Genomic DNA, 25,910 nt, shown 5'->3' with positions numbered 1-25,910 from the left:
CAGTTTTGCCATCTGCATCAGCCAAAGTTTTTCCTACAATGTGTATTCCTACGTGTTGATAGCCCAATGTATGTACTACATAAGCTTTTGGTAGTCTGACCCGCAGGTCAGCTACCCTCCCAACATGTTTCAGTGTTTGATGGTGTTGCCTTTGGAATCTCTGAAGACATTCAGGTGCCAGTGATTCAGGTAATCATGGTACGACTGGACACAGTCATACGAATCACACACAATTAGTGTTGGTAAGTCCAGATCCATATGTTCCAGTGCCAGGACAAGAGCCTTAAGCTCGGCCAACTGTGTAATGCACCCCTCTAGGGTCTGCATGTAGGTATTTTGAGGGTGGAATGTACCATCGGTCATCACTTCACTTACAACAGCGCAAGTGGCTGAGCATTGATGTTTAGTACCTACAGCTGGTTGTGCAGAACCATCAGTGTTAATGACAGTTCGGTATTGGTCTAATGGTAATATATTGGTAGGTGCGGCGTACTCCTGTTCATATTAGAGGAATTACTGGGTCTGAGGTTTTAGGTAAAAGATGTAATCAACATCAGTGGCAGTCAGAGAGGTTTCCCATTAAATCCAATGTAGATGTAATGCTTTTGCGTTTGGAACGCTAGCTTTGGTGACCGCCTCAAAGGCTGGCATCGGGGTGACGACAATAATGGGTTTCCCTTGGGCAAGTGGCCTCTCCTTAATGACGGTCATCTGAACAGCAGTCAGTATGCTTTCTGTTGGTGCAAAACGTTGTTCTACATTGGAATACAGATGTGATTTGTATGCTATGGGTACCATGTCACCTTCATTGAATGTGACATAGGTGAAGCTGATGGCATCAGCAATTATTCTGATGACCAAGTTTATTTTGTTGTCACATGTGTTTAAATGTTTTGCTACAAGCATGTCTTGCTGAAGTTCTCTGAGAATGCGTGTGTGTTCTGCTGTCCAGTGTTTGCTTGAAAGATCTGGACCAATTAAATCATAAAGTGATTTTGTGCGTTGTGCATAATCATGTGTGTATGTTCTGCCAAAGTTAAAGAAACCCAGCAATGACTACAGTTTCCTAATGGTATTTGGAGGTTGCAGTTGAGCGCATTTTTCTAGAGAGTGTGGGGTCAGGCTCTTGGCTTGAGCTGATAGTTCGCATCCCAGAAATAGGACACTAAAAAAATCTATCTTAGTTTCCTTGAAATTGAATGTGTAATCCTGGGCGGTGAATCGTACATGATCCGATCCACCCTGGCCAGATGTATGTTCTGGTCATCATCTGTGAGATAAATATCATCCACGTAAGACAACACCTCTGGATGAATCTCATGTAGTATTGATGTTACTCGGGCTGAAAACAACCAGGGCTGTTCTTATACCCATGAGGTTATCGGCAAAAGTGATGCTGCGAGCCTAATGAGCTAAAAGCGCCTAGGTCCTGACTTTCAGGTGCTAGATTTTGGCACAAAAAACATTGGAAATATCCAAGGTTGGTTTGTATTTTTGCATATTATGAAGTTAATTAGTGCTGTGCTATGTGCGTTTTATATTGCATATGTGCGTGTGTGACCGTTGAAGTGTCTTTAATCTAAGACTATTCTATATGAATGATCTGGTTTGGCAACGGGGAATAACAGGCTATTCAGCGCAGAGACACAGGGTTCAATTACCCCTGGTGCTAAGGTTATGTGAGAATCGCTCTCACTGGAGCTTTGGCCTCGTGTTTAATAGGATATTGAGGTTGAGGCTGTGGTGAAGATCTAATTGGTATTACATGGTAGCAGGATTCTTTATCCCACCCCACATGGTTGTGCTGCACCAGGACTGAGAAATTACATCTTCCCCGCGTGGGAGCTTGCAGACAAAATCAGGTGGCCAATCTTTTTCTGCCAATAGAATATCACAGTTTATATTTTCCCAAAATATTACTTCAGCAGTGTGCTCTATGTCTCCCTCTATTTGGATATTTAATTCATAGTCCCTGTTGGGTGGGAAGACGTGCCTGTCTGCTGTCTTGATGACGAGAAAGTCGTAGTTGCTGTCACATCCAGATGATCTATAAGATTCTGGTGACAAATCGTGACTTCTGCCGCTTTGTCTACTAGATTCACTGCCCACGGCCTGTTCTTCAGCAGTGTTCTTAGCATGGCTGGCATTTTTGATTGAAACTGCAGCCCCCTTTTTCTTTTTAAATATGTTTCTTTTGTGGGGATTTGTCCTCTTTTTTAACGTAAGCTTTTGAGGAATGTTGTAAGTCCTTCTTCAGCTTTGTGTAGTCACTTTGTGTTTCAGACCGTCCCACTCTCTCACTTCGTTTGTCTGGTGTTGTCTGGTTCCTGAAAGGAACGTGAGGGACGTGTATCAGTATGAGTGGAAATTCTGGCAGGAACCTCCTCTAACGCCCTTTGTCCTACAAGATGTTTTTATAGGAGACATGTTTATGTTCATGCACAGAAACCTGGCGCGAGTATGTACCTAAGCGCTGGACTGTTTATGCGGGCTTGGAGCTGGGGATACAAAATATTACTCTGTGGGCCTCGCATTCCGTTCTTGTGATTCCGAGAAAAAGAATATGATGCAAACTATGTCATCCATAGTACAGATAATGACGCTTTTGCAGAATAGCGGCTGATAATGAAATTAAAATAAAACCACTAAAGGTATTTTAAAAGTAAAATGAATAAAAATGATAAAGCATGGTAACTGGCGAAACGGGTAGAGGCCGCAAGCCTAAACTAAGCTATCATTCTGCCAAGCTACTAACTAAAATGGACCCATGACAATGCCTTTATTGTTGTAAATAAACAACAAGTTTATATGCAGTTCTGAGTGATCATTTTTTCGTTCATAATTGGAGCATTTGGAATTGATTTGTTTGGTCGGGTCCACTCCCAACACCCATGCCACTCCCGTTGAATTAATATAAATACATAACACTTAAAAAAACAAAGGTTACAGGCACGTTATTATAGTTAGGCTGACATTTTAAACGTCCCAAAGCATAGAAATTCAGCTATTATAATTAGAGTTATTTCAAGTAACTATAACTTGTGCCCTAAGGTAACTATAATGTGCACCCCGCCATGCACAGTTATTGCATCAATAATTTTACTGCAAATGTTACAGTAACATTATCAATGGTGTTCTAAAAGATGACATGAGTGCTCTCATATCTGGAGTAATTAGCAGTGCAGGGTGAGGGCGCGAATTATAGTTACCTTAGGACACAGGTTATAACTACTTGAAATACCTCTAACTGTCATAGCTGAATTTCTATGGCTCTGTAGGCTGAATTTCTATGGTTCTGTAGGCTTAAAATGTGAGCCTACATTATAAGTATAAAGTTTCTTTAACCTTTAGTTTTTTAGTGAATTTCTGTTTTTTTAAATTCTATTTACTAACTGTAACGTCCCTGTAACCTTTGTTTTTTTCAGTGAATTTCTGTGCTTTTATTTTAATAGTGTAAAGCAATTTTAATTACTATAAACACAACGCAAAAACTCATAACCACTCTAATCCCTAAAAATGGCTTTTCGCACATATATATCTATTGTATCAACCAAAAGATCAGTTGTGAAACAACATATGCTCTTTACATCTTACATCTTAGAATGCAAATGTGGCTTGACATATGTTGGGAGTACTATTTGTCCTTTGAGAAAAAGAATCTTGGAACATCTTAGAACATATCAGGGCCATAGAGAACATGAATACCACATATGCGGTGGCTAAGCATATAAACAAGGTACATGCTGGGGCCACCTGGATAGTTTTGTCATACTATGGCATAGATGCAGTGCCAAAGTTACCAAGTCCCCAAGGCAAATATGTGTGCAGGGAAAAAGATGAAAACATTGCTACCGCAAGCAGGGAGCTGCTATTTCAAGCAGCTCCCTGCTTGTGGGAGCAATGCGGGCTCCTGCAGTAAGCAGGGAGCCAGCTAGGACCGCAGGGGCCCTGAGGCTTCCCCAGTGGTCCTGTCACTCTCTTTTCCATCCCAGAACGGGATGGAAGAGAGAGAGAGAGAGAGAGATTGTTACTGCAATAGTCTCTCCATACAATGACCTCAATGAGTCAGACTAGCAAGATGCTTGGTAAAACTTTTATAGATACGTTTTGATGGACAGCAGACCATGGTCACTTCTGGTCTAATGGTAAAGTTCTTGGACTGTCACTCAATAGGTTGAAGGTTCGTTGTATCTCATGCCAGTGTGTCTGTTTATTTTGACTGTTAAACATTCCTAGTGAAGTAACATTGAAGTCTTTTTCCACTCACAATCTTTGGGTTTAATGCTATAGGTAAGTCTGGACACCACATGCTAAGACGTGACTCTGAAGTCTTGCTCTTTGATCCTACAAGCCTACACCCATTCTTCTTCTCATGGCCAAAGATCGGGGCCTGCCAAATCTTCTGTAAACCAAGCTCAAAAACCTTGGTCTGATTTTCAGCACCAATCTCTCATTCACCTCATACATCAATGGGTTTCACAAACCAGCCTTGTCCACCTGTGACAGCTAAAACAGATCAGCTCATTCCTACATTATCCACAAAAAACACATTGTTACTCACAGTTGTCCTCCCCTAACTGGATTAGGGCAATGGTCTCTCAACAGGCCTCCCCAGTACATCAATTGCCACATTGCAATACCTACAAACCTAGATGGCTGGCATTGTGCTGGGTCTGAAACAACACAATAGCAGTACCCTTGCTGTCAGATCTTTCCAACTGCTCCTGGAGAATCAAGTAATTTCATTCAAAACTCTCTGTATGGACGATACAGCCCTACATGACCAAACTCCAAATGAAATCTCTAGACTATTTGCTCCACAGTATCCAACTCAAAACCTGACGTCAACAAACAAAGGCCGGCTGCCTTTATACCTCCCTCTCATCCCCACCATAAATTCAGATGTAAACGATTTGGAGGCTGCTCTCTTCAATACCAGGGAACCTCTCTTTGGAAATCTATCCACCCACATAAGTCTTTAAAACAACTACATCTAATTCCAGAACTCCTTTAAAGCATACCACTTCACTATGGAATATAGTTAGAGCCACCTTGTGGATGCACATGACTAATATGCACAAGTCCTACTGAACAGATGCAGAATGATGGACCACTCATCTCAACTGGGTTTTGGACATTTTTACATCCAAGTATTTGTCAACTGTTCTAATTCTCTGGGGCTACAAGACAGCAAATAGTTTGGTACCAACCCAATTGTATACCCTGTCACCTCCTGCTACCTTTGATGGCTACCTTAGCATTTAAAGGCCACCAAATGGTCAGGTGCAATCACTTAAGAGAAGGACATATAAAAATAATACTAAAAAAACACAAAACAATTTACAGTTACAGAAATGGTTGAAAAAGTGCATTTGCTCTTGCCAACCTTTCTAGTTCTTCCACAGCAAAAACATTCCTCTCAAGAAACTCTTCCACCCACTGCCCACATGACTTTGATTGTGTTCTCGCCCATTCATAGCCTGACAACAGATTTATTCCTGTAATTTAGTAAAGCCTTGAGCCCGATTCACAAAGGTAACTTATGCATTTGAATAAGTTTACAATTTTGAGTGCGTTTACTACTTTTTGGTATTCACTGACTGCACTTTTGTAGTAGTTTACACTTTTTTTTAGTACGTCCAGCACTACACATGGCTAACCATTGGTACTGCATCGCCTTCCCACAGGAAACAATGGATGTAGGTACTTAAAATAAAACCCTTTGGAACATCATGTTAATTTAAATCAAATTACGAATGTTAAAAAAGTATATAAAACTTGTACATGTTAATTGCTGCATTATTTATTTAACATTACTTTATATTTATTTTTAACTAGTGTGAATAATTCAATTTAATTTAACATTATTTCCAATGAGATTTTTGCCCTCAGAAATTCTACTATTAGGTTATTACAACACAGTATTAAATTTGGAGGCAACCTCTTCTGCTGGGATTACCCTACTAGTTTAATTTAGCTGTTTTTGCACATTTTTACTTATGCATTTATCACCACCGTTTTGCTGGTGTTAGTGGTCACAGCTTTACTGTAGCATAACATAAGCAGTTTTTACTGCTAAATGCAAAACAAATATAAGACTATAAAAATGTCTGTGCATGGGTTAAATGTCTCTACTTAAGATGCAATTAAAATGACATCACATGACAATAAAGCATTCAACTTGCCACAAGACACAGCAATTTTGGAATGTGTAATTGTGTCATCTTCATATTAAAATAAAACGAATTTTAAATCGAGAAATAATCATAAAATGAAAGCTGTTTTAGATGTATATGCCTCGCAAGGAGTCATAGACAACGAGCCTAGTTTGTTTTGATCCTTTGTTCCCCTCACATTTCAGAATTGAAATAACAAAAATGTGTGTCCTTTGTACTTTCCTTGCTTTTGTTATATACCGCAATATGTACAAAGTTAATGGACAATATTTTTCGATTCAGATGTGTTTGACGACTGTAGCCTCCTTTACAAATTCCCTATTTCACAGAATCTAGCCTTCTCCTGTCCTCTTCTCAGCCTTTGACGTGTTCTACGCTTCTCCTTTCGCTTCCCCCCCGTAGTCATTTCAAATACTGCCCCTTCTTTTACACTCTCCGATACCCACTGGACATAATCTAGCTTGCTTTCTCGCACTTCCTTGCACCCGTCTGGCATACCTTTGCTTTCTCCTTTCACACTAACCTGTGCCCTACACAACAGTCTGTCGTTAGGCATTGCTACCTTACACCTCACCTTCTGTCTTTGAGCGCACAACAAATGCAAAAACCTAAAAACACAATTTATAGGCCCATATTGCACTTTATTCTTGGGGTTCTGCTGCACCACCTGCATCCTTAGTTCCAACTCAACTGGGTTTCATCTCCCCACCGTAATCTCTGTTTCCCTATTCACCCCTGGCTGCTCTGCAGTTGACAAGCAATGTAGATAGTGAACTGGGAGGAGGAAGGGGCCAGTGCCTAGGGTGTGTGACAGTAACAGTGCCTGTAAAGGGAGGTGAGACTGAGGATGTCAAGACAGGGTCACTGCTGGTGCCAGGTGGTTAGCTGGTGATAAACCTATGATGGATATGCATCTCCCTAAAACAGGAGTGTAGAATGGAAGTGCTGGATTTGATAGACAGCGGGCAGCTGCATTCTGTTGCGCCTCCATCATACAGAAAGGCCATGTTACTGGCCAGCTTTTTTAGAGAAGCTGGTAAGGGCACTCAACACTTTCAAAATGTGAAGGCTTTTTTGTTTGGACAATAAAGAGGCAAGAGTGTAACAGCTTGAAACTATTGTTAATACACAGATCTCTTGACACAAAGGGAGCTGCCTGTAGCCATCTTTATAACTTTTGCAATCACCAAGCGAGGTGTCTGCATTCTAATACCATGTTAAGACTGGTGGTGGGGGGTAGGGGCCTTGCAAGATGGCCAACAGGACGTGAATCCCCTTAGCTCCTGTACTTCTTGCACTTGGTGTGGAGCTGCGTGGGGGTTAAGTTCTTCTAGACTGCTGTGGTGGACAGGCTGTGCAGAACCACGGCCCTGAGGTGTGAACTGACTCCCACGCACTGTTGTTGGGCAACATTCCTAGATCCAAAAAGCACAAAATGGCTAATCGTTTCATGCAGCTTGCTTTGGTGCTGGCCCGGCACTGCGTCGCTATTACATGGATGGGAGAGAGGGTACCTGGGGAGACACAGTGGGTCTCGGATTGGTCCCTGGATTGGTCGGATTGGTCCCTGGCGGGGAGATACACTTCAGGTGGGTGAGGACAGCTGAGAAACTGCGGGTGGATTTGGAGGCTTGGACAGCTCTGAGGGATCGTTTCCTGGGGGGTGGGGGGGCACTTAGAGTCTGACCAATGCTAGGGACAATAAGAGTGTGAGTGAGGGCTCAGTATCAGAAGGTGGAAGCAGTGATTTGGATGGATAAAGTAGGGCCCAAGAACGACCACAATTATATGTACGGGATGATATGCTTATTTGCTTGCTATTTGATATTTAGCTATACTGAACCTGATATACAAGTGGCTCATTGTGGACCTTGTACATGTTTGTTTGTTCTTTGTTGAACAAAAATGATAAATACAAAGTTTTTAAAAAACTTTAAAAAAATAAGAGTGGTGGAGTAAGGTGCAATCACAAGATGGCCGCCTAGGGAGCTTGAAGCATGCACAGCGCTAGTCTGGAGCTTCAGCAATGATCTATGAAGAATTATCTGTTCAGACTATAAAAGAAGAAAGCCTGCATTCTTCCAACGTCCTTACAATGTTGAAAATCTGTTCTCTCTGCTGGTACTTCTTGTTTCTTCCTGTTGGTGTCTAGCTGAGGGCCATGAAGCCGATCCTAGAAGATTCTGATACGAAGGCTAACTTAAATTTAGGAACAGCTCAGGCGATTCGTCAGATTGGTGGGAATTAGTGATTCAGATCTTTCTCTATGGAGGTATTTTGTATAAAAGCTGCTGAAGAACATGTACTCTTTATGCTTAGGCGTTCACAAGGACCAGGGGATACACAATAGCTTTTGGGGGGAGGGGGGATCAGCATGAAGACTGAGTGGGACAGGGGCGAGTTAGTCAGTTGGTGGAAGGAATACAGAGAAAAGGACTGTTTAGCTCATTCTCATGGCACTAATAAGAGGGATATACTCTGAAATGGAGGAAAGATCATTTATTATATTCTTGGAGTATAGACAGAGAGGGTTTCTTACAGATTCTTGAGCTATGAGCTGCACACAATGCAGAGGTTTGTAGCTATATGGATAATGGCTGAAAGGTAGTCTGGTTTCTTTGGATGCACGGTCTTATACATCACACATTTTAGGTGTATGTACGCGGTGTTTCTACCGCCAAAAGATAGTAGAGCACTTTACAGGGTTGAATTTTGCATTGTGCGGTATGATCTGAGTGTGAATCAGGCTGTTAGAGGCAATTATGATTGTTGTTTGGGAGGTGAAGTGTTTGAACTACCTGTAGTCCGTTGTCTGGTGGGAAGCTGCATTCAGGACATTTTTTGGAAGAGAAACGGATTGTTTGCTAGGTTTGTGAGCAAAGCTTTGTTGCAGTCTATAGGGCTAGAACAAAGACATGGAGGTAGACAGGAAGCTGGTGGTTGATAGGAATGCTCTCATTTTGCAGAGGATCTGTAGCTGGAATAAGGTTAACTGGGCTTTCGTCTCCAACTTTTCTTGATGAATACTTTAGATTCTTTGCAGAACTGGATATATTTGATGCTGGGTGTGGTGCTGAGTCAGAATCTGCTATGGGTCATATCAGACAATCAAGACTAGATCTATGACTCAAGAATATTCTCATTAATGACCATGAACTCTGTCTTGAAGTCAGTTTCAGATACTTCCTTGTCCTCTTGTACTTTGCCTTAGGTGCCTTCGTGTGGTTCATGTCCCGACAGGGTGTAAACGTATTTGCCCTCCACAGTGCTTTAAGCAGCACAGTTTACCTGTTCCTCTTCTAGCATTCACTGCCTATCCACCATGGACAGGGCGATAGAACTCACAGACTATGGAGTTTATGATTTGGTTTTCAGCCTCCAAGGGCTCCTCTGTGCATATAACGCCTTCATCTTCTTGAGAAGCAGATGATGGCTCTGCTGAGTGAGCAATGACTCTTTTAACTGCTCTGTTCTCTGGATACAGTAGACAAGGCTCCTGTTTCTAAAAACCAAGGACTTTCTGATGTGGTAGAAAGATATATGAAGTTTCAACCAAAGAAACGTCACAATGCTATTAACATCTCCAAAAGTCCCCAGGCTATGCTACGAATCTGCTGACTCTGGAGGGATTGCTAGTTGCTAGACATGCAGAGTAAGCAGAGTTGTACTGGATTCAGTGGACTTGTCCCATTTTTTAAAAAAATTGGGTTCACTGAGAATGCACACTCATAACAAAACTTAATTCCAGCCCACTGCTAAATAAAAACTGTGAAGAGGATGTAATGTATTTTTTTATATTTTAAATGTCACTGATCAAACTTGTCTACAGTTCACTGACATTACATCGAGTCAGCTTAAGGATACATTCATATAGTGAATAAAGTACATGAACTCTGCACAGAACCTGTGAAGTACAGTAGGGGACCCTACAAAGGTCCAAGACTCTCAAAGTTCAGACACTTTGTACAAAGTCAGCAAACTACAGCAGTGCCCCCACCATAAATCCAGCAGTTTAAAGGTTTGTGAACTCCCATTATAGTCTATGTTGAGTCAAGTTCAGAGGCTATGAGGCCCCTCACATATCTGTAGTCCGCAAAGTGAGAGCCTAGTTTGAAAAGCCCTGGACAGAACTGTAGGGGGAACTTTGTCAGTCCCCTCCACCTACACCTGGTGGGCAGTGTGTGCCCAACCCAACTTGCCCCTTATGTGGCATTTCGATCTATTTTCCAGGATGTGAGGATCATGTTCCACATTCTGTAACGGCAGCGAAACAGGCATTTTTATGTTTTGGGGCTTTAGGGACTACCAACTTGAGCCTGAATTCATAGGCCCAAAAAGGACAATGAGAGAAAAACTTCCCTCAACCAAGAGTTTTTCTTATTTCTTCAATTTGGTCAGTGGCTCGAAGACAGTTCTTGTAGTAACGGCTCTGACATATGTATAATTTAACCATTTTGAGCAGTTTCAACACATTTTTCGAACAATAATTTCTCATTAACATTAAACCAAGCAAAGGCAACTATCTCAGGAAAGTTCTAGTTTCATGCCAGGTTTGGTGCATTGCCATTCAGTGGTGTTTTGCTGGTACAAATCAGCAAAGTGCCTTATAGGAGTTAACATGGGAATATCATTTTTTAACACCTCTATTTTTACCCACAGTTAAGGATCTGCATGAAACTAGATTTACTTCTTTTGGACAGTTTTGTGTAGATTCATCAAACAACATTAAAGTTATGAGTAAAGGAAATGGAAACTCTGACCCACCCAGAACTACCAAGTTGTTATTGCCAAACGTGGTGCACTTAAGAAATCAGGCAATTCCTATTTCACCCTCACCTTTGCACGTCACAGCATCATCCACTCTCCAAGTGCAGTGTGGCCACAGTAGTTCATCTGCACAAACATTGAATCTCTCCAAGTGAGACAAAGGTGTAGTAGCTATATGTGACCATTTCTTGTCTGTATCATTTTCATTTTTCATTTTTTTTAATTGCACTTTCATAGTAATTACTTTCATCCTATTTGGGAAAGAGTGAAACGTCTCCAGAGCCAAACTCTGATATGGAGTTGTTGGCACAGGTAGAACAGAAGTGGAAAATGACAGTGTCTGACTGGCAAATTGTTCCCTAGACTCGTAGACTTTCTCAGAATTGGGGTGGATAGAATGGCAACGTTATGGGTGTTGATCACCAAAATGCCAGGGGTAGCAGAAGTGACATCACTTGCCTTTCACCACCAACATCATCACAGGAAGTGAGATGGTATTACCCGGTATCCTCCCAGGAAGTTATTTCATATCACCCTTGACTCTAAGGACATCTCACGAATGAAACACTAAACTTTAAAATAAATGAAACTTTACACAGGCACATGAGAATGTTAACAGCAACACCAAAAGTGAAACATGTCCTACTGCTCCTGAAACGGCGCTGAAAAGAAAGGAGGTTTCTAAAATGACCATGCGAGATAGCAACACGTTAATTCATTAGAGCGCAAAACAGACCATTCAAAAAGTATCTGTTTGGAAAATAAAAATATTCTGAAGTGTAACATACCCTCTAATGCACTCAAATGTCCCTATTCTGGTAGACTAACAGAAAGTAAACAGTGCTTATATGCTCCCACTAGCTACCCTTAAATTGTGTCCACAAGCATCACCCACCTGAAGAGTCTACAGTGAATCTGAAAATATAATTTCTAAGCAGTAGGTATTGGGTGAGTGCTCCGGTGGCTATAAAGACCATGGAGGTTCTGCACTTTGAATTCCACCTGAGTACTTCTTTCATCCCCTCCAGCACAAAAAATCTTGGAACATGGTCTCTTCTTTTGCTATAGAGATTTTTGGAAAAACATATTGAGTTCTAAATATTGAGTTACAGAAATATCAGAAAAGCAATAATGTAATACCAAAATATAAATATCGTGATGCATAAATATTGTTGTCAAGAATATCGAGTTTTTCAGTAGTATCGTAATTTTTTTAAACAATACCGTTGTCAAGAATACAGTTGTTGTTAATATCATTTTCAATACTATAGTTGTAAGAATAACGTTTTTAATCATCTTTATGTGTTAGTTTGCATATTCATTTTATGTGTTACTATTGGTTGTATAACTGTTAATAATATGTATAGATATAGTTTGTAATTTTAAGTGATTTATAATTTTTAATTTAGTTGCTAATAGTAATTTATAGTATTGTAGCAGGTTGCTAGGTTTGTAGGAGCATAGGGCAGGAAGTAAATTAAGTGTAATTATTCAACAATTAATTATTAATGTATTATTATTTAGTTGAATAATAATTATGGAAATTGTGCAATTTTTATATTTTTAAGTTATATATTAGGTGCAGGCTGCTGTATTTGTAGGGGTATAGTGTGAGAAGTTAAGTAATGATGAATTGACAATTAATTTATTATTATTTGTTTAATTTGTTTAATTATTTATTAATGATGTCAACTGTGTAATAATTATATTTTTATGTTATACATTAGGAGTGGGCTGCTGGGTTTTTAGGGGCATAGGGTGGGAAGTTAACTAAGTAATACTTCAAATGAATTATTAATGTATTAATAAATATTTAATTGATCATTAGTTATGCTAATTGTGTTATACTTATTTATTTTAGCTATATTTTAATTGTGGGGTGCAAGGTTTGTGAGGGGATAGTGTGGAAGTTAAGCAAAGTAATAAACATTTTTTTAATGTTTTTATAAATATATATATTTATTTCCAACGCTCTCCCTACTGCTACATATATTGCAATGGGAATAGTAAATTCAACCCAACCAAAGTGCAACGCTTTCCCTACTGTTGGACAGACTGGAGTGGGAATAGTAAATTTTACCCCTCTGAAGTGCAGGGCGTCCCTACTACTGCAAAGAGTGGAGTGGGAATAGTAAATCTTACCCTTCCGAAGCCCAACGCTTTCCCTGTTGTTGCACAGACAGGAGTGAGAATAGTAAATCTTACCTCTCTGAAGTACAATGATTTCCCTACTGTTGCATGGACTGAAGTGGAAATAGTATACCTATTATTCCCAGACTTCAAAACTTTTTTTAATATCGCTTAAATGTATATGTATTGTTATTTCTTTAATTCTATATTATTGATTGTTTTATATATATTCACAAAAAAAACAAAGGGCTACAGGGGCGTTATAGTTAGGTTCTGAATTTACTCGTATCAAACCATAGAAATTCAGCAGTTATAGTTAGAGTTCTTTTAAGTAACTATAACTCGCACCCTAAGATAACTATAACTTGCGCCTCTGCCATGCACAGTGTTCTTATCAATATTTTTGTTGCAAGTGTTGCAGTGACAATATCAAAGATGCATACAAGATCTCATCAATGATATAATATGTGGAGTAATTAGCTGTGCATGGTGAAGCCGCAAGTTATAGTTACCTTAGGGTATGAGTTATAGTTACTTAAAAGATCTCTAACTATAACTGCTGAATTTCTATGGTTTTCTACGACTAAATTCAGAACCTAACTATAACGTCCCTGTAACCTTCGTCTTTTCAATGAACTTCTATGGTTTTTTACCGTAAAGCAATTTTAATTACTATCTGTTATTCCAACCCCCGCCGCGCAGGCAGGCCTTGCAGCAAAACCCTTTTAACCACCCAACCTCATGCCACGCACGTCCTTTGGCTGTGGGCAGTGCAGGTTGGCCACAGGGCCTATCTCTGTCAGTGGATCTTTGAGTTGGTGCATGAGTGTTTGAGTGGGTCTGAAAGTGGGTGTGTGAGTCTGAGTGGGTGTGAGTGGACGCATGAGTCTCTGAGTGCATGTATGAGTGAATGAATTAGTGTATGAAGGAGTCTATGGTTTCTCTTTCAAATGTTTCCATATTTGCGAATATGGCGCATGGTGGTGGAAAATTATTTTAAACCCATAATTTGCACCTAAAACACACCTATATCACACCCCTGGGAACAGAGTACCTTCAACCTGATCCCTTATGCCACTTTCAATTTGTATTTTCACTCCCGGGGACTGTGTCCTGTGAAATAAAATGGAGGCTGCAACTTTGTAGTCAGGTTGCGGTCAGCCAATTGCAATGCTTCTTTTCACACGCGTATTTGTGAAAAATTCACGAATTTCACAAATTATTCGTGGCCAGAGATATATTAATTTATTTTCCCTTCAATGTCTCAAATACTACTAAACAAATTCACACCAAATAAGCGAAAGCATAATCTGTGTACCAACAGCTAGTTTTCTGCCAAATTTGGTGCAATGCCGTCCAGTGGTTCGGCCTGCAGTCATGTATGAAGAATCCTATGGAAATTAACATTGGAAACGTAACCTTTTTTTAGCCCCTTTTTTCTCGGTCCCCATTTGGTGGATCACCCCGAAACTTTCCATGTGCAATGAGAATCGCCTCAACACTTTTTTTGGGAACATTTCGTGAAGATTCGCCAAACGGTGCCAAAGATATAGGCATGTCAAAAAACGATTTTTCTATGGAAACATGGTCCTGACTATAACTAAATAGTGGCAATTGCCACTACGTAATGTATATATATATATATATATGTATATATATATATATATATATAAATAAATATATATATATGTGTATATATATATTTATATATATATATATAAATATATATATATATATTTTTATATATATATATATATATATATATATATATATATATATATATATATATATATCATTTACATAATATTTCTAGTAAATGTCTTTTGGGGGATTTTATAGTGCTTTATATTTAACTAATTTGACCATTTATTTAATACTTAGCATTTGAATTGCAGTTGAATTGCAGTTGGTGAGAGTGGGCTGAGCAGCAAGGATGCTGCTCCTGGTGGTGCTTTACCTGTAACATGTAACTAAGCTGAATAAACCTACATCTTATAACCTTCATAGCTTAGTTACAGGTAACACCCCACTAGGAGCATATGTTTGCTGCTCAACCCACTCTCACCACCTGATCATTCACACCAACCAGGCACTCATCAACATTCTGTGACACCACACACACACACACACACTGGTTGAGCAGCTGAGAACTTTTAACTAGGGAGAGAATGCATAGCAACAAATCAAGTCATAACATATATCCTCAAGTCCAATCTGCTTGCCAAGGCAACTTTGGAAATCCAAGCAGCCAGTGCCACTGAAACTGAACGATTGCACAAAGCCCAAAAACTGCTTCCCATGATGCTATAGTACTTGTTTACAACTTTGATAGTACGGCATCTGATCACTGAACCTGTAGGTGTAAAACACAAACAGTGGAAGGATTTTTTTCTATGGTATTCATGTAGAGCAGGAAAGAAATTTCATCTCCTTTTGCTTGGAATTCCCACAAAAATATTTAAGAGATGTCAGAGCTGCATCCAATAGATGCTAGATGTTAGAAAGAAGTCATTGCAACAGGAGCATCCAGGAGATCAGGTGGTACTTCTTAACCTATTAACTGGTCTACCGCTCGCAATAATGAGCATCCTGTAAACATATCACTGATAAGCAAAGTCTCTAGTGCCACCCAAATGCTACCTTAGATTGTACTGTAACCTCAGACCATGACAAAATCCCTGGAGGCCAAAACTTCAACAGAGAAAGATTGCTGTGGGATGCTGTGGTGTCCCATAACTAGTAGCATTTGATAATATTGTTTTTCTAGCCTCTTTTGGCAAAACTTCATAAACATCTTTACATTAGCACCATTTTTCCATAACATACTAGAACACATTTATCACCGTATTCAAATAATTGGAGTAAAATAAACATTTATAATTGACATCTTAGTTACAAAAGTTAGCATCATTAACTGTCAGGAAAGAGCATTTTGGAAATATTTTATGACATTGAAAACATAAGAAAGAAATCAATTCACCGGTCAAAAAATGTGAAGCAGAGTACATAGAGGTCATATCGATCTATCTATCTATCTATCTATCTATCTATCTATCTATCTATCTATCTATCTATCTATCTTGTGTTTTTTGGTAAAATGGCACTTATGGTATAGGGTACATGTGGGCTTGTGGCTGCCATTTTGTATTCAGAAAAGGTGCCACTTTGCCAGGCTCAAAGGTTTCATTGCATATATGAGTTTCATGAAGACAAAAAAGAGATCATACAACTAATACACCACTGTAAGCAAGAATGAAGGACAGATAGTGAATAGACTGTGAATGAATAATGGCAAAAGTCTACAACTACACAACAATAAAAACACTTGCATACTTCACATGATTGGAAATTAATAAAAAAAAATCACAAGCCTGAAGGTTTCCGGAGTTTCAAGAAATTCACAATTTGAAAAAAGGATTAAGTCATCAGGCTTGTGTTTAGCTACAGGACCTCCTGGGATCCAGAAGTGGTCAGAGGTCATGCCTTGAGTGCAACCTCTGCAAGGCTAAGTGAGCAGCAGTGGTCGGGCACATTTGCATATGGGCACAGGTCTTGTGTCCAATCCTTGCTGCATAACCCAGAAAGCCGTGGACAGAGGTGCTAGATGAATGGGCAGTTGGGCGCAGCCCTGGGTCGAGCCCCTACTGGGTATGGTCAAATGGCATGTGCAGTGGAGATGGATGGAGAGGCTGGCGTGCACATGTCTGGCCGCAGGCCATGCCATGCGCAGTGGGGGCATCCAGCCACTATTGTTCCATTTATAAAACCTTTTCACTGAAAAGTCCCAAAAATATATACCAATCAACAATTGTACTTAGCAGCACACAATCATTTAAAAATAACATACACAGAGTGATGTCATCAACGTGATTACCTTGCAGTTAGATCATTCGTCTAACCCATCTGTTTTTCAAGAGCAACGTTACCTTTGGAGTTCTCAGGAGTTGGTGTTGCACCATTTGAAGGATTAAATGCTAAATATTTTCCCAAATTATGTTATAGGTGAGTTGGTGTTCCAGAGCCGGACTCGTGAGCTCGTGCATGTCAGCAATTACATATCAGTGAGTATTTACACACTATTCACAGATTCATTATGACACAGGAATCAATTCCTTTCTAGCTAGGAAAGGAACACCCACACATTAGCGGGGGAATAGATGAAGTTTTCCGCATGAAGGAAACAAAGTCAACTATAAATTCCCTGTCCAAATTCACTGTTCAATTGCCCACTGCAAAAGTCTCTGCTTAACTGAAAGTGTGAATTCACAAAGATTTTGAGTAGTACTACCATTGCAGGTTTCCAGATGTGACCAGAGAAACCACTGAGAATTCCACAAATGCGTAAGTCTGCACCCACGCACTGTTGTAAACTCTCATTTGTACATTTCCTCATTTGTTTTCGATTTGTGTCCCTCGTTAGCAAACACAAAAAGCTGGATACAATTAGCAGTGTGCACAATTACGCCTGTGCGATATTTATCATGATTAGCGGGGGTCACACCAATATGACTAGTGACGCTTTGCATCCAAAAGAACACATGAATTGTTGGCAGTATTCTGAATTCTGGGGTGCCCTGGAAGTTGGGGCGGGGGGCTCACTTAAAATGTACTTGCCGCCAAGGAACCATGAGGCCAGATTCTTCTGTCCAGAAGCCCTCTCTGTCACTAGAGGAACCCAGATTACAAAAAAAGCCTAGCCACTTTCCCTGAGATACTTATTGTGGCGGCTCCATGGAGACTTCCAGGCACATCCACTGACCAGAGATGTTCTTCCATACCCTGGACAGCAAACACAATCGGAAAGGTTCCTCAGCTCCCACACATTTGAAAGCTATGACAGATCGCGGTCAAAACTGCGGCAGGCCCAGGGCACATGCTAAATTACCCAAAAAACACGCTCACAGGCATAGTCATGACTTTCCTTCTCCGGAGCTGTCCTCAATCAGAGCTTGAATACGCCTTTGGCGTATTACCCTGTGCCTTGCCTCATGTGCCATGTGCCGGCCTGTGGTGTCACAAAGTGCTAAGGATGGGCTTTCCTGCTTTGTAAGTGCAGGAAACTCGGGCTCATTCCCTAGTCAGAGTTGTGGTAGGCCTGGGGCACTGGCCCTGAGTGCCTAGCATTGACAGTTGGTATCCCAAATGTGCAGCAGGCCTGGGGAGGCATCAGCTTCTTTGGTCAGGTTAATAGTTTCACACAGGTACTCAGTAGGAATTCCTGTGCCTGGGCTCTATTTGCTCAACCATGGTCTCAGAAAGCTCCCAGGACAGCATTCTAGAGGCCTGGAGAGGGCTCCACTCTGTCAGCGAGGTGAAAAGCTCAGACTGCGCCCTTGTCAGAGCTCCAGCAGCAGCAGGGTATGGGCTCCTCAGCTTGGGCTCAATTTGCTACAATGTGGCCCAAGATTCAATTCAACAGACTCATGGAGAAGGTCCCCACTCTAGCAGGATTCAAAGTTAGAGCTGCAGTAGGCCTGTGGCACAGACCCCTGACCTGGATGCCTGGCACTGCCCATTGGTATTACAAGCTACTCACTGGACAATTCTGCAAACACAAGGCAGTGTACCTTCTTTGGGTGCAGTTGAAAGCTCTGACCAGGGCCCGGGCCAGTGCTCCAGCAGGCCCAGGGTTTGTTTCCCTGGCCTGGAGCTCACTTTGACAGCATGCCCTAAGTTAAGTGCATAGGATGGGATTCTGCAGCTCCAGGGAGAGTTATCCTGCTCCTGCAGGGTGGGAAGCTCTTACTGAGTCCCTAGTCAGAGCTGCGGGAGTCCTAGGGTGACTGCCATGGACCTGGGTGCCAGACACCAGCAGTTGATGCCCTTGGCTACCCAGCATACATTTCTACAGGCATGGGGAGGGTTTCCTTCCTCGTGCTGGGTTGAAAGGTCCATGGTTAGACTCCCTGTGCATGGGCTCCATTTGCTAGCCTATGGTGAGACAAAGTTTCCAGGACAGGTTCTTCGGGTCAAGAACAGGCTCCCCTGCTTTGGTATTATGAAAAGCTATTACCAGGCCATGGTCAGAACTCCAAGAGACCTAGGGTACAGCACTGAGCTCAGGCTCCATTCACCAGCGCATGGTGTTGTAAATACTCCAGGACGGGGTTCTATAGATATGGGAGGAGCTCTCCTGCTTTGTCATTGAGAAAAGCTTTGAATGGGCTGCAGCCAGCGATCTGGGAGGTTACCCGTGCCTGGCATAGCCCAGGCCCAGACTCCTGCCACCAGCCTACTGTGTCCCTCAGTGACAAGCAGCTGCTCACACGGAAGGCATAGAATGACCAGATTACAGATCTGCTTTGGAAGTTCTGATAAGGGGTTATCTGAAGCATCAAGGGCAGTCAGGGCTCCAGGACAGCATATACATTCACTCGAATGGCCTGTTGTGTCTCCTAAGATACACAGATGACAAGAAAGGCTAGTGACCTTCCTCTTAATTAACAGGGAGACGATGCTCCAGTTTTTCATCTGGTTGTTCTCACCAGACAGTGAAGAGATCTGCCTGCCTGTACAGGGCCTGGGGCTTCTACTGCCTCCAAGACCTGCTCCATGTGCACTTCGTTGTGTCTGCCTTCCCAGAAGGGAGGTAAAGTCTGACACAGTCATCCTAGGCTAGGTGACCTATCTGGTGATAGTTTAACCAGCTCTATACCTGCATGGATTGGGTGTACTTGGTCCAATTAAGCATGAATTTCTGGCTAGCCTCAGCTGTTGTTTCAGACAAAGCGGTTCCACCTCACTGGAGGCTGTCTGACTCAAGAGTCTGCCTTTGAAGGAGGTCCTCTTGGAGGGCCTCTGCACCCAGCAGAGGCAAAGCCACCTAGCACCCACCTCTTCATTGTGTGATCAAGTGCTGCTAGACTGGTGGTGCCAGGTGGTGTCTTGTGGTCTGAACTACATATTCCACACAATTGCCCTTGTTCACTATGTATTTCCACAGCAGCTTGGAATGACCACTCTGAGATATCCCCACTAATCTTGCCTTTGGTAAGGCCAGGGCTCCTTTGTCTCGTTCAGGCTGTGCCCTGGCCTGCAGCTCCCTTCCTTCATTGTAGAGGAGGCTGGTACACTAAAGCCTGTGAGATGGTTTTGGCCACACTGTCACAGTAGGCAGCAGAGGCCCATAGGCTCTTGAAGGTGCAAAGGTCGTTCTAGGTCAGGCATGCTGCACACTTTTCCAGTAAGTGTAGCTTCTGGGTTGACCCTGCCAGTAGGATAAGCTTGTCTCAAAGCTGTGTCTATGCAAGTACAACCAGCTGCCACAATGAAACTGCAAATAGCTCTTTAAACTAGTTAAGGTCCTTTTGATTGCATCATCTGTTACTTGGATAACTGAGGTAATTCTAAAACTATTACATGCAGATGAGCGATGACCTCACACGATGCATGCATTTAAGAGACCAAGACCAATCCAGACTCACCCAAGTGCTGTAGTGACCCTAGGTGACTCTAGAGAACCTTGTGCCAATTGTGCATCCTTGTGATGGTTATTATACATTGTGATGCCTGCCCTATAAGCTTTTGATGGTACTTTCTATTCCTACCTTAGTGACCACGGGTAAGAGGGAATCATGGTTCTATTCAGGAGAGGTAGTATGAAAAATGGCTACCACATTCAAGGACGGCAAAGTACAAAGTACCCACTCTCATCTAAGGGAGATAATGAAAACAATAGCAAGTGAGGATTGTTTCAAGGCCTTGTAATTGGAAAGAGAAAGAGAATACTTTAATGTATTTAAGAGGGATCACTTGGAGTGCAGGTATAGTGCAAGAAGCTTTAGTAATTGATTCACGTTGCCAGTCCACCACAAGGTGCACTAACACTTGTCCCTATTCTTGATTCTTGCCATCCACATGATGCTCTTGACTGAGTGTCCCAGGGGTCCAAAGAATTTCCTTTTTTGGGTTTGTGGCCTGTGGCCATGATTTGGAGGGATAGCTGCGGGTATTTGTGCTACTTGAGGTGAAATCCTTGGATCTGCACAAGTTGAACCAAAGCATAAGCATTTGGCAGTAATATTTATATTAGCCTAGAATGAAAGTTGATGATCAGATACTTTTGTTCCAATCAAAAACAATGGTGACTAGTGATCCAATGACATTATTGCCATGACCTGTTGAGAAGCTTCTTGTAAAACAAAGGTTTTGTGTTTTGGGGAAGTATGGTTGCATGTTCGGATCAAGTTTGATTATCATGGGGAAGTAAAAGCTGTAGTAAGGTTTTCATAGGTGAACTTGAGTAAGGGTCACTAACAGCAGTGTGGCCTGAGAGTGTCACAAGCCCAGACCTCCGTTGCCTCCCAAATGGAAACCTAGCAAATGGCAGAGCCTGACCGACTCCTCACATGTCAGCCGGTGGAGTGGTCCAAGGCTGCCAGGTGCTAGGATTATGAATGGGCATGGAGCTCTCTCCTCCTTGAGAGGGCCCAACCAACACCGAGAGCTCAGCATATGAAGCCGAGGGCTCTCTTACCAGGTGCCAAAGGGAAGAGCTTGTGAAGCGATCAACTTGGAGAGGCATGCAGCACAGGACTCCGGAAGATAGGCTAATGTGACAGAAAGTCCTTCTGTGATGGAATTCACTCACATTGAGAACAAACCTGGGGAACCAAAATGCAGTGCCTTCTTCAACCAGGCCCATTAGTGTTTCAAGTGACTGAAAAGTGGCACACACTGGCCAGCAGAACAGTCCAACTGGAAAGAAGGCATGGCCACAAAGACAGCCTGGATCCTGTCAAGAGAGGTGCTGTGCCGTTCGAAGCCCCGGCCTGAAACCCAGAAGTCAACCAAGGTTGTTGTTTTGAGGGCCGTAAGGGAAGCAGACCTTTGGGATTCCATGTACACACCCTATTGGTTGATGTGTCTCTTTCTTCGACTGTTGGGGAAATCTTGTCTTTTCTCCACTGGTGCCTCCTTTGGGACAGCCTATGAAGGGGACTCTCAATGCACAAAGTTTGCTCCCTGGCTCCAGCCAGCCACAGGTGGTGGTGGAGAGCCGACGTGCAGGTGTAGGAACTTTCCCTTGTTGCAAAGTCCCTGATTTACCTGGCCCCTTGTGGTCAGACTGAAGTTTGAAGACTTGTGCAGTCTTACCTACGTGTCTGGACATCTGAAAGGCAGAGCTGCCTTCGCTCCCACAGGGCTCCGGGGCCAAGCACCTTCAAACTCTTTTTGAATTAACAATATTGGCTTCCAGAGATGAACCCTGATGTGTGTTGGCCTATCTCACTGGGTGGGCGCTGCCTTCTTCATGCTTCTCCTATGCATTCAGGTAGGCAACCATTGTGAAAGCTGCCTGAGACGCTTGGTGTTGGACTTTTTCATCCCTCAAAGATCAGACCTCAATCATCCATTGCATGAACCCCAAGCTTGGTGCAGAGGCACATCACCAGCATGCCTTGCCTTAAATCAGAGGGGCAGGTAGTTGCCTTAGCCACTTGGGTGCAAAACCACAAAACAAAGGGCAACCCGCCACGTGCTGTAGATGTCTGTCTGTGATGTCCCATTGTTACCCCCACATGGCCTTGGACGTCCACTTCCTCAACTGTGGCAGGGAGGCCGCTCTACATCCAACAAATATGGGTTCTGAGTCCTACCCCTTGGGGTTTGGTCTCAGATGTGGGAAATGGTGTACAGTAGCCGCCTCTGCACAAAGAGGCCCCTGCTTACAACCAGGGGTAATTCTAGCTCCTTACAGTTTGGCATTCCACTGTAACTCCTTCACTGTAACACCTGAAGTTCAACATATTAGTAAGCAAAGAAAAAATAAAATAAACAGGATTCCCTCAGTAACAGTAAGTGAATAAGTGAAGAGGGAAGAGTACGGAGCAGAAAAGTTGTAGTACAGAAGACTGACTGACTCACTCCCTGTAACTGCAGAGGGGATTAAGTCTGGCTGATTGAGACTCAGGCTGTTAGTCCACCAGGATCGCATCTTCTTAGGTTTGGTTTGCTTAGGAATGCAGACCAGGAGTTAACCTCCATCTATGCTGAATTATGGGTGCAAGACAGAAAGCCATTAAGTACAGTAAGGGAAAGCTAAAAAGAACTTGGAAAAGAGTGTTCAAAAACACATGAAACTGGAGAGAGGTAAATGGGTGTGGTACGTGCAGTCTGCCTAGAGGATTAAAAAAGAAGAAAAAGTCAAACAGGAAGGTCAGTAGCCCAAGGGGGAAGATTCCCCTCCATTGCAAATATTCAAACAAACATTTTTAAAGCTATAACGGAAAAGGGTTTCATGTGACAACAGTTGAACTTGGATTAGTAAGTCCTAACAAATGAGTAAGCACTGTTCTTACTCAGTTCTTACTTAAGGAGTGGGCGATGACCTCATCTGCCCTCAGCCAATCAAAAGCAGATTTGGTTCAGATCCCAGGTTCAGATCCCTGAACCCAGATTGGCAAAAATGGGATTGGCTGCAGATTCCAGTATGATCCGTGAGAAGCTGGATGGATCCCTGGGGTGAATTCTGTTTTCTTTGCAATGGGCTTGACATCCAAAGATAGAGAGGCCAGAGCATTGGAAAGCATTGCGATTCCAGCAGCATCTGATGAGCTCTCATTCACAGATTACATGATTCTTGTCAAGATTTCATAAATAGCAAAGCAGTTACCTTGTTGCGATCTATTGAAAGTCCTCCTCTGAGCCAAGTATTTTTTTTCTGTGGGAGCTCACACCAATAACCCTCTGCTGCTAGTGGGAAGGGACCGCGTGCTCGCCCAATGAAAGGTTGCCTCCACTTGTAGCATGGCTGGCTTTCCACTTCCACCCTGCACCGTTGGATGCACAGTGGGGGGCACACTGCCCAGGCAGATCAACATTATGACGGGGTGGCCAGAGTAGGCAACAACAGGGGAAAGTCAGTTGGCAACTATAGTGCTTTGAGTCTTATGTTCATCAGCACTTACTTAAAATGCAGTGGTTTCACTTAATGTGAGGGACCACACCCCTCCATGAAATAATTAATGGAACACAACAAGTCCAATACTAGAAGTGGATGGGTTGTTATTTGTATTGTCAAAGAAAGGGGATTGAACATGCCATCGACACACATGATAATATTGTTAAGGTAGAAGAACAGAGTTGTTAGAAACGGTTAAGAAAAAAGGCACTATTCCTAGTCTGGTATAGATATGTACAGCTACAGTCTAAGTGCTCTGATGAAGTTCTTTAACAAGGAAAGGTGTTCGCTACAAGGCTAGAAGCAATTCTCTGAACAGGTTTAAGGATATGAATAAAGACGTTTAGTATTTATGATAAATGGACTTTTGCATTGTCTGAACCATAAGAAATCGAAAAAGGAAAAAAGAAACGAAAAAAAAAAAAAAAGACTTATGACATTAATTGTTTACAAATTGAGATTTTTTTATATACGTTATATTAACGTTGATGAGAGTGCAGAATAATTGTGAAATATGGGAAGTACAACACATCTGATGTCCTGTTTACTTCTGCACCACCAACCAGTATAATAATTTTGTTGTTACTAAATGGGGAACTTAGATAAGTGTGGTGTCTTCTTAGTGCCTCAATCACCTTTTGTAAATTATTTCCCCTACAACGGTTGCACTAAAACACTTTATCCCACTTGTCTTCTGTCTAGATCGGTTCTCTACTTTTCCTGGGTTCAGGGCTGCCACTCCAGAGTTTGGTAACTATGATGTTATTCGTAACCTCTAAGGCTAGATTTTGAAACCAGATTCTGAGGCCATGATTCAGAATTTCTCCCAGCTTTTGAAGTGGATCACTGAAGTGCCAGAATCCTGTGGAACAACAAGCAACATTCCTGTTTTCACGTTTCACTGCCCATTGATGTTTCACATCATCCACTCGTCCAGCCCACAGTGCACTCGAGAGGGGCCCACATAGGTGACCACATCTCTCCAGGTCATTGTGAATATGGTTTTTACTCCTAGACTTTCTGGAATGTTGTGTAATGCATTATGGGTGTTGTAGTTTTGTTTTGTTTCCTTTGACTTTGTCAGACTAACACACCTGAAATCAATCATTTGTAGGCAAACTGTTTAGGAATGGAGATAGTGCCTGTAATGACCGGGAGTGACGTAGTCATCCTAGGAGGGCTTGAGGGGGTGGCTGTTTCAATGCAATGCCATCTACATGACATTGCTTGTGTTTTCAATAATGGACCCTTCTGCCCCTTTTGCCAATAAACCATAAAACATTTTTAAAACAAATCACATTGGATTAAAACAACCACTGCCACTGAAGTGTATGAACCTTAAAGGTTCTTTACATAGGTGCTGGTTTAGAGGAGCATTACCTGTCGCACAGCAGCACCAAAATAATGTTCAGTCGATAACTTAGGGGTGAAATGTGACAGGCAGTCGCCAAACACTTCAGAAATCAGGTTGAAATACAGCACCAGCTGCCCTCTGAGACAGTGCTTAATTTGGAAAACAATAAACGCCAGGGCCCTCGTCATGAGGCCAGTGCAGCCGGCACCACACATCACCCCTGCCAGCACTGCTAGGGATAGTAATAACACAATTGCTTGCAATCAGGCTCTTACAAGTGTGACAATTCAGACTATTCCAGGCCCCAAAGCTATAGGAATGGCATGGACAGCAGGTATTAGTAATTTTTTTATGTATATTGAATTGATAAACAACTGTTGTTGTGCACATCTCTAAATTAGACGAATAGTGTCACCATGTAGCAGACTATCTTAAGTTCCGGTACTGACAATTCAAAACACCGGCTCAAATTTATCAGTGAGAAAATACTGGTTAATCATTACAACCCACACTAGGGACTGCATTCCTGATGCAGACATGCAATGCAGCATCAAATCTGTCCCTCTAAGGGTAAAGAGGC

The 25,910-nt window shown here is 42.1% G+C and overlaps 1 protein-coding gene across 4 annotated transcripts in view; it reads right to left on the bottom strand.

Moving 5' to 3' along the window:
* LRRC4B (leucine rich repeat containing 4B) overlaps positions 1-25,910 on the bottom strand; it is a 1,040,654-nt gene that overhangs the window by 372,954 nt on the left and 641,790 nt on the right. The gene's annotated exons all lie outside the window — the stretch shown is intronic.

Source organism: Pleurodeles waltl, chromosome 7 (genome assembly GCF_031143425.1).
Source record: "Pleurodeles waltl isolate 20211129_DDA chromosome 7, aPleWal1.hap1.20221129, whole genome shotgun sequence".
NCBI lineage: Eukaryota > Metazoa > Chordata > Amphibia > Caudata > Salamandridae > Pleurodeles > Pleurodeles waltl.
The sequence above is the reverse complement of the archived record's forward strand: the minus strand, read 5'-3'. Positions and strand labels throughout refer to the sequence as shown.